The sequence below is a fragment of the Zonotrichia leucophrys genome, chromosome 1, assembly GCF_028769735.1.
Source record: "Zonotrichia leucophrys gambelii isolate GWCS_2022_RI chromosome 1, RI_Zleu_2.0, whole genome shotgun sequence".
NCBI classification, from domain to species: domain Eukaryota; kingdom Metazoa; phylum Chordata; class Aves; order Passeriformes; family Passerellidae; genus Zonotrichia; species Zonotrichia leucophrys.
In genome coordinates, this window is record NC_088169.1 from 106,656,864 (window position 1) to 106,669,359 (window position 12,496).

The 12,496-nt window shown below is 38.2% G+C and overlaps 1 protein-coding gene across 3 annotated transcripts in view; it reads left to right on the forward strand.

Moving 5' to 3' along the window:
* ROBO2 (roundabout guidance receptor 2) overlaps positions 1-12,496 on the forward strand; it is a 1,045,391-nt gene that overhangs the window by 290,006 nt on the left and 742,889 nt on the right. The gene's annotated exons all lie outside the window — the stretch shown is intronic.

Genomic DNA, 12,496 nt, shown 5'->3' on the forward strand with positions numbered 1-12,496 from the left:
AAGATAAGCCAGATGAAGGCAAACATTTTTTTTTTATTTTAATTTTTCATGTCCAGGCAATGGAATCTAAGTTAAAACCTGTGATTTCTTTTGTGTACATGAAAACAGCACAACCCTATCAAAATTTTGGTCCAGAAATTATGGAGCTTTAAAGGAAATAAAAAAGGGTCTTGTCATAATTGAAAATCCACATCTGAGATCAGCACTGCATGGCAATGCTGTCAAGATGTTCCAAGTAGTGAAGAAAATGTGGGAGACTTTCTAATTTCTTTATGATGGTTCAAAATCTCAGTGCACAACCACTTTGATGGACAAAAGATTCCTACCTGAGATATGTATGAATGAAAATCCCCTCACACTCTGTGTTGCTGCTTTAATGGTGGAGAACTGAGTTTCTTGAGACTGCCTGCATGACCCAGGAAGATGGGGAGCAGAGAAAACGTTGAGTTTGAAGTGCGTCGCTGCTGGGCTGGGCAGCGAGGGCTTCAGCTGTGTCAGCAGTCATTTGGCACAGCAGGAGCAGAGAAAGCACCACGGGGGCTTTGGCTGGCAGCTCAGGTTTGCTCAGGCAGCAGCTCCAGGGCACTGCTGCTGATGGGGTAATTTCACCACTGAAGTTTGTGTTTTAAACTCCAGAGATGGTTCGTTAACAACAAGAAACTCCAGCTCACACTGTGTCTCTGGCTTTCTCAATAGCTTGAGGATGAAAAGCCTTTGGCACTGCTTTCTTAGACTGAGATTCCCTGCTGAGAGTCAAAATACTGCTGTCCCCATTTTCTGGCATTGTCAGGAGTGCATATTTACATGTTGACTCAATGTCCACTAAAGTTTATGTACAAGCTCCACAGTTCCCTTGGCTTTGCATCAGGGAAAAGACAGCCAACACTGGGTCTTCATGAGCTAAAAGAAAATCAATTTTAATTCCACAGGACGGAATTATTGGGGTAGAAAAGAGAAGTCATTAAATAGCCTTGCTTGCTCCAAGGCTAACGATGTGGAAGAAGAACTGAAAAGAAAAATTTTTACATTGGATTCCTGTAATTGTTATAGGCACCCAACTTATGTTGCATTCCCTTGTTAACCTAACAGCTAGCTGGTGTTGGTATCTGTATTTTCTCATGGAAAGCAGTATAACCATTATTCTGGTAGACTAATAACACTGCTGCTTTCCTTCTCTAATTAAAACTAGTCACCATAAAAGAAGGCAATAGGATACCACAAGCATCATATTTTAAATCTACTGTGAAATACAGGCCTGTACCCTTGATGCAGTAACAATAAATGCATATAAAATAAACATTAACATTTAACTATAAGGCAGGAATGAAAACTAAAAGCAGGGAAGGCAGCCCAGAAGCTGGGCTGGGGTTGGGAAGGAGCCTTGTTTTGTAGCAAGGCTGCCTGTCGCTATCGGACACGAAGGAACACAAGCGCACACCGCTGCTCTCAAGGTGAAGAAAAGGGAGGTTTATTTTCTGACTCCGACATTTATAGTTTTCCAAGAGTGACAGCGGATTGGAGGGTGACGGTGCCACCTCTCCAATGACACTGGACAGACCAAGTCCATCAACTTTCTCCTCCTCCATAAAGGAATGCAAAACAATGAGTTGTTTACAGAAAGTGTGTCAGAAAGTTCGATACAAGAATGTCAACATCAGAAGGCTTAGAAAATCTTAACCAGGGTGACAGCTGCCCAGGGGTGCCTCCATTAGGCTCCTTCCACAGGATCTCTAGGGCTGGCTGAAGTGGCTCACAGGATTCTTTTCACACCGCCATCCCTAGCTGAGGGCAGCCAGCATGCTGAGGGACCTTACGCTTCAGCCTGTCTGCATACCTTGGATTTTAGCATTTGAAACAGGTCTGGTTTGAGCATTTTGAACAGTTAATTTCACTTGTCAGTTGTCTCCCAGAGCCCAGATTTCTGCTATGGATACCTTTGCTATATATGCAAGTCTGCATCTTCCAGCCGGCTGTTCAGATCCTTCTCATCTAAGATTATATTCATGTGTGCAAAGACTTCTCATGATAAAATTTTCTCTAAAGTTTGAAAGTCTTCAACTCAACTAGTAACAACCACTATGTGAAACTGTCTGTTCATTCTCTGCTCTTCTAAGCTGACAACTTCCCACCAGAGAAGCTCAGCTCAAAATTTGAAGACTTCTTATGTTGTACTGAAGTCCCACAGGTTTGTACCTTAGTACGTGCAATTTGTGGATCTTACCAAAAGGCATTAGTAGGCATGTTTGGTCTTATTTTATTCTCATTTAAGGAGAGGTGAAGCATTAAAACACAAAGTTATGTTTTCAGATACTTTGTCAGGTTTGTGCCTTTTAAATAGTTTGGTTTGTGTGCACACTCTAAATTAACCACAGTGGGTTATGAAAGGGCAGTAATCAATAAGACAGCTCGTTATCTATGATACTCATAATTATCCTGATGCCGGTACTAATGTATTGGTTTAACTAAAGCCTATTAAAAATAATGTCCTAACAGGACATCTCATTATCACCCTTATTTTTGCTCTGAAGTTTTATTAGAAAATCGTGCTACTCATGTGAACTACCACAACAACAGCATTATCCCTAGGGCGTTTTTTCATATCAAGGTTAATTTAAAGTGATTAGCGTGAGTGCTACAGATGTTGCTATGGGAATAGGAACCTCACATCTCCTGTGATGGACATCACATGACTGCTGTTACAGCTCCAGCATGATTGGATTATTTGTTTTAATGTCATGCAAAATAAGTCACGTGATGAAGATCAGAATCTCCTTAATAGCATTTCATATTCTGGAAATCAATCACCTTTTCTCCATTTCTCAGTGTATAAAGTGCCTGAAGAGCACATTAAATAGATGTCTTCTGTTTACTGCCACTTGTATCTGACTGTTTGTCTGGTAACATCCACCACTGGTGACTAAAATATTCACCTATTTGAAAAATGAAAAAAACAAGTAATTATATTTTACCATAATAAGAAGCATTTTCTAATAAGCTGGAATAAGATTTTAGCATGAACATAATTAGATTACATTTTATAATAAATCCTTACTCTGAATATGTGCCAAGTCATGTTGGGATGGATGATCCCTCTGCCATCAAAGTCAAGGAGAAGCACCTTATTTGCCTCAGTAGGTTCCTCTGGATTCTCTTCTCTCAACTCAGACACAGGTATTTGAATATATAATATTGCAGTAAGGGAAAGATAAAAATGTTTTCTAGGGACTCCATTAGGACAATAATTAACACATAGAAAGTGGCACAGTCAAAATACTAATTTTAATGTTTTACTTAATACTTTACTCTCGCAAATGTGGACAAAAGACTGTGATTAATAGAGTCTTTAGCACTCTCACTGATGGAATGGAATGGCTTTGTCATCTACAGGGGGATGCTTTATAGTCTATGGGGGGCTCTGTGATGCCACTTGGAGGCCCTTTTCTCTCACTGGTGACTGCACAGACAATGAAAGCTCCTAAATTTGGTCTCCTAAATTACATCTAGAACACACTCTAAAGCAAATTCAAGTACAGCTTATTAACCTTTCATTCACATTCCTCTCTTGTGATTATTGCTATGAGTAATGTTTGGATTTTATATCTGCAATTTTCTTATTTCCAATAAAAGAGAAGCAGTTAATTGAGAAACTACTCTGAATGCCATCTTTACTTTCCAGATAATTTTATGTCTTTGTTATGTGATGTGGTTTTAAGCATGCTAATGGTATTTTATACAGGATGATGCTATACAGAAAATTCATAAGTAAAAGGAAGAAGTAAGGAGGATTTTTGAGCATACTGAGGATAACAAAGAATAGCTCGTACTTCATTTGCTTGAACACTGACTTACAGAACTCACACTTCTACTTTTAAGGTGGAATAAATTTGTGATTTAGATAGCACCTTTCATACTTCAGAGAGTGTCAAAGCTAATTAGAGGTTGATATGATCCTCTCATGGTGGGTGATAGGTAATCATGAAAGCAGGTCTTCGAGCCCAAGCTAACAATAACACTGGTTCATGAAAATGGATTTGTTTGTCAAGGTAGCTGCAATTCTGTGCTTTTACTGCCCTCTCTTCACAGGAAATATGCTGCTCTTTAATTTTCAAAGAATAGTCACCTGGGAGGGATAAGGATAAGGCTTTGTGATCACTGGAAGGGCAGAAATTTCAGCAGCTCAGTACTCAGAACCACGTTCAGCAAATAGAACACAACTGAATAGAGGAGAGAATTTCAGTAGGAAATAGTGGATTATAAACTTGTATCACTGCACAAGCTTTGTGTCAGCTGAGCAGTTCTGTTCCCATTTGAGTAAGGCATACAATATTTGGTTATACAGGAGGTAAATAGATTATAAAAAGAACAAATTGAGGGGTTTCTTCATGCCTCTGCTGCTTTCCATTCACTCACCACCTGTGTCAGGAGACTTAATGCCATGTTCTTCACTCAGATTGATATTAATATTAGGGTTTAAGTATAAATAAATACAATATACAGAGGCCTTCTTCAGAGATGAGGAAGTTGTGGCTTTCTCAAAGCAGAACAGTTGTTCCTGACTGGAATCTGAAACAACTTCTACTCTGCCTGCAAAACAGAGGAATGACTTTGGGCCTCTTTATCCACCTATCCACACAGAATCCAGTTCCTCTGGAAGCAAGTGGTAAGGGTGTGGATCCAAGCTTTTCTCCCATTGGTAAACAATGGTGGAGTATTTGAAGTAGCTGGAAACAAAAAAAAATCACATGCAAGCCGTTTGGGATGCTAAATGAGTGCTACAGAGTTCCACTCATGTAAACCAGACCCACATCCTTATTTCTCCTCACAAGTTTGATAAATCCTCAATAAGCAGGACTCTTACACACTGGATTCCTTATGTGGTGATAGGTATTACTGCATTAATACTTTTACACTACAACTAGACAATGTGCTTCTTTCTTTCTGTTCAGTTCCTTCATTTCCAAGTCATTCAGTCTGACAATGTTATAATAACATAGAAAATAAGGCAGGATTTTTAAGCACTTTTATGGATAATCATGATTTTTTTAAATGGAAAATACTTTCAGAATAGTTTACCATGATGATGTTACTCCAATAATTTTCAATGGCAATGATGACATAGTGGTGTAAAACCCTGATTGCTAAAATGATATATCACACCCAAAGTATTTTTGATTAAAAATCACAAATTATTTTAAAAACATAATCTCATCTCTTGAAGCAAGGAGAGACACTTAGGATGCTAATTTCATTTATACCAAAGCCATTTCAGAAAATTTCTAAAGACAAAATTTGAAGAGATTCAAATATATTATCCAGTAGTCAAACGTATTAACAGTTTTATCATTGAAATGTTTAGTGAATAAAAACATGAACCCAACATTTTTAATGCAAAAAATTATTAATTTTTCCATTTTTGAATGTTTCTATACTTCCAGCTGCATGCAGAGAACATGTATTTTATAAAAAATTAGTGGCTAAAAGACTGTTAATGAACCATCTCACAGTCTTCAGATTAAGCAGAGGAGAAAATTGTATAAGAATTTCAACCCCTTGTGCAGACAAAAGCCTTTGGGAAATGTGTTACAATCTCTGACTTTTAGATTTACTGCATATTCCAACCAAGCTCCCAGAAATTCACCTGTCACTATTTAGAGTTACAGTATATGTTGACAATAGATCTTAAAATCACTCTCTCTCCTGCACTTCAATTTGCTATGTTCCACTTTGCTGCCCTACATACATTCTGTGTCTGTGAACAAGTGCTGTTTTTTTGTTTTTTTTTTTTTCAGTATGAATTTCTAAGTGCAGGATTTTTCACCCAGACTTTCTATGCAAATGCTTTGACTACTTTTTGGTTTTACTTATGTAACAACCTACTAAATTGAGACTCATTATCCTCCTGTGTTAACAAAAGCAATATTTTTGAAAGTTAACAGTTGGTTTATAAGGAAAAGGAACATTTTGCTCTGAATACAAAAAAATCCCTAAAATGGGAGACTTTATTGCTGGTAATTTCTGTTGTTAAAAGTTCTTTTAAATCTTTTAATTGTACCTTAGGCCCATTAAGGATCTTTGGAAAATTTTGTAATACTGGCACATTAAGTGTCATTCTGGCACATATTAAAGCATCTTTATAGCATTGTGAACTTGCAATTGTAAGGTCAATACTTTCCCAGAGCTCATATGTGGTCCCACTTTAATTTTATCACAACCAGTGAGATGCAGTTGTTGTTACCAGAGATCTCCCTGTGTGTCTCTTAAAACCAGCAAGTGCCAGTGCCCCAGCTGTTGTGAATCAGTGTAGCTCTGATGAGGTCAGAATTTTAACTATGTGCCAGGAAGGGTTAGAAACTGGAATTTGGCACCATCTTTCTTGAATGAGGGCTTGCAGCTTCATTCAGCTGATTTCAGGGTGGTTGAGTTTGCTGTAGCCTCACAGAACACAGCTTCACAAAATTATTGTCTTTGAGCATCCAGAATTAACTCCTGTAAAAACTATCAGTGCTGGACTGTGTTCATGTTAAAGAACACAGAGTATTAATGTCAGTGAGAGGAGACAGTGCTCTGCTCAGCCCCACTCTCAACAAAAAATTGTCATTCAATAAGCTCAAAAAGTGCAACATCTCCTTGTAAAGAGGTCTGTATTTTCATGTACTTAATCTGTGACCCTGATGTGCACCGGCCACTCAGGAGTTTGAAGTTCAGACAGGAATAATAACAACATTCTAAGGATACAAGCCTCTGATAGCTTCTACATTAAGTGTTGAGGGGTGGAGGTTATGGAAATGATTAGAGATTTTGTCAGTCAAAGGATATGTGGTTTTTCAGAGGTGAAGGAAGGAAGGGGAAGATCTGTAGGGTTTCTGCTCCAAGGATGTGTGGACAGACAGAACTCTTCCATTGTGCTTTGTAGTGGGATCCTGCCTTTGTTGGTCATAGGTTTGATTCTTACTCTACAGTTTTTCTCATTAAGTGTTGTCCAGGCTTGTAAGAAAACAAATTAATTCCTCACACTCACTGCTGTTAACATGAGAAGAGAGGGCAAGGTTAGGGCAGGGGTTCTGACCGGGGTTTTTTATTCGTCATCTGTAAGAGCTTTTCAGACAGAATGGGAGCACCTACAAGGAAAGTGGAGAAGTCTTTTACTTCTACAAAGAGACGGAAAGGATGGTGATGCAGTGAAATGTCGGAAGCGGACACCTGAGCACATACACGCCTCTCCCCCAGATCCCTGTGAATGGTCAAACTCTTTCAGGACTTGTAGACTAAAGGCTTTTTTTTTTTTTTTTTTTTTTTTTTTTTTTTACTTTTTTAAGGTCACAGTTCTGCTTGTTAATATTAACCTCCCAAATGAAGCTTTTAGTGGCCTATTTCATCCCATTTGTGAGAAATGAGAATTTATTAAGAGCTCTCTCTCTCTCTAAATTTCCCATTACTAAATTAAGCATGGAAGTGTGGTTTTCTTTTTCCTCAGATACCATTTGTTTCCCAAAAGTAATTACAATATCAGCTTGATAAAGGCTGCTAGTAATTTTGTTAAGAAATTTTCTGAAAAAGAGCAGGAAAAACTTAACAACCTAAGGGAATTGCCTGTGGAATGGGGTGGTCTCCAGAGACCCCCCCTCCTACCCATTAGGAATTCTAACCACTGTAATTAGCAGCAAATTTCCCTATCTCTGTATGTTAAACAGGGAATTCATCTTCGGTTTGTTTCTGCCTGGGGCAGAGAGAGGCTGAAGGAAGGGAAATGCAGGGATGTGCCTGCCTGGGTTAAGCAGCCTCAGCTGCACTGGAAGGAAGCAAATCCACAAATTACAGCAGCCTCTGATTTATAACATGTGCAACCCTGTCACAGTCAAGGGCCTCACTTCGGTTATAATCCAAGGGAAAATGCAAGTGCACAGGTAGATAGGAAACACCCAGGTAGAGAAATTATGGGGTTATGGATGAGGTTGTTTAAAAAGGAATGAATAAAAGATGAGCATTTGCATTGTAGAGTTACTGTGCTGAGAAAACCAGTAACTTTTTGTGAGCTCTTTTACTGCCTCTGCAGTAGCAAACCTTATCTGAGTAAATATTTTCTGTGTCAGGAGTGGTGAGGAATTGGGAAGGTGATTACTGCAGAAGAAGACTGAGAATATATTGTCTGACAGCCGTCCTCTGAGACTCTTGATGAGCTTCCTTCTTGCTGAACAGTAACCCTGCCAGGAAAACAGACTGAAAAAATAAAAGATACAGTCATTGGTGTAATGAGTAGCAAAACTAGATGCTAATAAACCCAACAAATTGCCTTGCCTTATGCATTATGTTTCATTATTTGTTTATCTATCCACTTTATGAGCAATCGTTCAATTGCTGGTTTAGATGCTAACTTTGTGCATCCCCCACAAGGGGTACTTAAGTAAATGGTCACTAATCTGTTCATAATGCTCCTGAAATGTGCACAAAAGCCTCTAGAAAGAATTTCTAGTGTTCTCCTAGGGACATCGATGTATTTTATGTCATTATTTCCAGTGCATTGAGAAGGTGGATTATAAAGTTAGTTGTTTTCTTGCATTAAAAAAATGTTGTGTTATAAATATTTGCACAAACTGATGCTGCAATATGACCCATATTTGAAAGTGGACCTGAATTTATAACTATGTTTATATTACTTTCCCTGATTGCCATAAGCCAGCTGTGACCTTGGACTCCTAAACAAAAAGAAAGTGATAAACTCTGCAGTTTAGATTCTTTTCTATTTTTCTGGTTCAACCACTTCTAAAGATAAAAACTGAGATAAATTGTGTTTTGAAATATCTAAAAATATTATTAATTTAAAATTATTTTCTTTCCTCTGTGATGCTAGCTGGAATGACAGAATAGAGAATGAAGAGTGAACAGTGAACTACAGAGCAAGCTATCATATATGCCACTTAAAGCACCTTATTTTTAAAATCTGGGGTAAATGAAACTACTTTAGATTTGGCTTTGCACTTGCACATTAAAAAAATAGAAGAAGAAATTAATTACTTTGGTGTCAAAAGCTTTCCTAATACAAACTAATTTGCATATTTTCTGTTGTTCACTAAGGTAATTTTGTTCTATGTTGAAACACTAATCTAAAAAGAGCTTGACTGTCTTTAGAGAAAAGAACAGATTAGAAAAACATAATCAGCCCTTTTTGCTGAATTCACAAAAGGAAAACTGAGCTATCTGATCTTCAGAAGAGTGTGCCCTAGATGTCAGTTTCCCAGGTGACCTTTCTTTTAAAATTGTTTATGGTGCTTATGCATTTTAAAACTATACTTCAGTCCAGCCATTGAGCCACAGCTAAAACCAAGGGATAAGCTAATTCTAATTCAGAGAAACAGGATAACTTATGGAAAAAATAGCTGAAAACCAGAGTGCTTTGAAAAGTAATGTTAGGAGAAAATAATTGCTATTATACACTGAGATTTTAATGCATTTTTCCTCCAGCAGTCTGGACATTATCATAGCTAATCTTCCAATGGATGTGTTATCACAAATGCTACATTTCTGACTGAAGTCTGTTTGTTTCACCTGTGGAAGTGTGAGTACCTGGTGAAGCTGGATGGAATTTGTTGCATGGGATTTTTACCTTTCTATTGCTCTTTGGAACTCCTGACAGTCTGACTGCTTTGGGGGAAGCCAGACCTCATCTGCAGTGTGCTTTTTGTGCCATTAATAGATTAGATTAATTACATGCCTCAGAGGCTTCTTTTGGTCACCTCCAGAAGGCAGAAAGCAATTTCTTTTCCCTTGCTGCACAACAGTGGTGGAGGGGAGAATGAGATGGGAAGCAGGTGAAGAGTTGGAACATCAGAGATGCAGTTGGAGCTGGAGACAGCATATGTTGCTGCTAAAAATTCTCATCTGCTTTGTTGACATGTTTTTGTTAGACAGAGTGAAACCTAATGATAACAAATTGTATTTATCCACTATTAATTGAATATAATGGCACTTATCCTCCTCCCCTGCTTATGTTAACAGTTTTCAAGTCCCTTCCCAATGTCACAGAGACCATGCTAGACCATTCTATAAGAGACTGAACCAACTCCTACTGCCAGGAGGATCCACTGGGGCTCTGCTCAGGGGTGACAGCAGTGCTGGGCCAAATACTCCCCCTTGGAAAGCCAAAGAGACCACAAATATTGATAGCACAGGGTGGGTGCTCAGCTTCTTATAAATATCAGTGCTAGACATTTGTCATGGCACTGAGGGAAGGCCAAGAGCAGGGGCTGTGTGACAGATGGTATAGAAAAATCTGGAATGTACTTTTCAACTTTATGACTTTTTGGTACTGGCAGCAGAGAAACATCTCAGGAGGTTTTTAGCAGGGAAGAGAATTCATGTTCAGGGAAGAAATATCTTCTACTTCTGTGAAAGCAACCAAAGGAACTGCTAAGTCATTATTCTCTGCTAAATCATTTGGGATGGGCTATCTTTTTCCTACAGAATTTAAAACAAGTGCTTAGGAAATATGGCATTTGTATGTTTGCACACACACATGTCTGGCATTATTTATTTCTTATAAATAAACATGACTGTCATAAAATCATTAAATAAAGAGAGTTTAGGCTACACTTGGAATCAGCCCATAATGTTTGCATGCCTGTATATGAATAATATTTATCACTACATGATCCTGAGTATTTCATCAGGATTTTGCATGTTTTGTATAATTACATCATTATTTACCAGAAAAAAGTGGTGTTGACAGAAACAGGACAACTGAACTCTGGTGATGCAGTTAATTGCTCCTAGACCTTGGACCTCAGACTGCATCCCAATTAATTTCTGGTTTGGATCTCTAAGTATCTAACATCCAGCTGTAAATGTATTCAAGTGTCTTAGACCTGACTGTTGGAATAGGATCCAAACAAAGAATAACTTGAGGAATTTTTATGCTGAGACACATGATTAAACTTTTTCCCAGTTTTTCCTCAGGAAAGTTTTCATTCTAGGGTTTGTCTATTAGACTTTTGGTTCATAGTCTCACCTGATAATTTACATTATACTACAATATTGGAAAAAAGTGACAGAACTGAAATGGATGTTTTCCTTTTTTTTTTTTTTTTTCCTTCTTGATCTCCTTTTTCTCTGCTTGGTTCCAGTTCTTCCTGGATTTCTTTGTCACGGATTTTAATTTTTAAATGCTTGTGGAGCATGGGTGCAGACTGCCAACATCCCTTAGCTCATCACCAGGGTATCTTGTCTGTAGATCAGCCTGTGCATAAATATTATATACCTCAGCTCCCATACTACCTGTGTTTCCACGTGAATGGCTTTATTTCCACCACAGAAGGAACCGTAATGAGGCCATTAAGTGACACAGAGCACACTCCTGTTTAGTCAGAAGGAAGCACACAGCTCTGTGCTGCCTTTGTGTAGTTTATTCTGAGTGTACAGGAATCTAAAGACTCAGGGTAAAAATACTCAAGAAGACCATAGGTTGTTCTCTTTTTCTGCTCTTCTTAGGCTATTTTAAAAATGCTTCTGTGTTACCTTACAAAGGTCATTGATTTCTGTGTAGGATACTTGTGGTACCCTTGCTTCTCTCTGCAGGACAAATGCTGATGGAAGTTAATTGTTCATAGCTGCATTAGAGTTTAGAAGCTGCCATTGTTTCTCCTAGATTGGTATCTGACTTCTTCTGCCTGCTTTGTTAATTTTATCATTGCTTGCTCTGGGTATTCCTGAGTGGTGCATGTGCCACATGGAGCTGCTTGACTGAGAGATTTTGCCTGAGCACCTGGAAAGCTTTCAGAATTCCTTGCTTTTCTACTCTAAGCATGCAAATCCCCATTGAAACAGGGTTTGGATTTCTGTATACTTCTTTGTGTCAGGCTTTTACTGCTCTCGATGCACATAACACTCCAACAGGTTGAAACAGCAAAACCCTTACAAAAATTGTAACTAGACCTAGATAGAGCTATTCTGAAATGAAAAGCTCTGTTTCTGAGAGAATGGTTGTATTTCCCAGCTGAAATTTATTTCTGAGCTCTGAACAATTTCGAATCAAAGCAATCAAACCAACCAGGCTACACTGCTGCTTCATATTTTCAAGAAATAAATCCTTAGTGTGCCAAATGTGTATCTTCAGGGCAGCAATATGAGGGGAAAAGAAATTGATTCCAGCACTTCTAAAAATGTTTGACTAAAGCAGTTGGCATCTTCCACAGCAGGTAGAAAATCAAGAAACATTTAAACCAAACTACCTAAATACCAATTTATTAAAGTAGTTGTATCATCAGATGTACCAAAGGGAAAATTAAACCAACTACCTTTATAAAATGTATTAAACTAATTTATTTTACAGCACCTCAGCAGGAGTTAAAAAATAAAATGAGGACAAGCCTGACACCAGTAATGAATAAAAAACACTCCACAGCAGGAAGGAATAGAAACAGAAGGAGAAAAAAAAAAGATTGAAGGCAATTCGTCATAGAGTACCATGTGGAACATGACAGCTGAGGTCAAAATAGGTGCACCT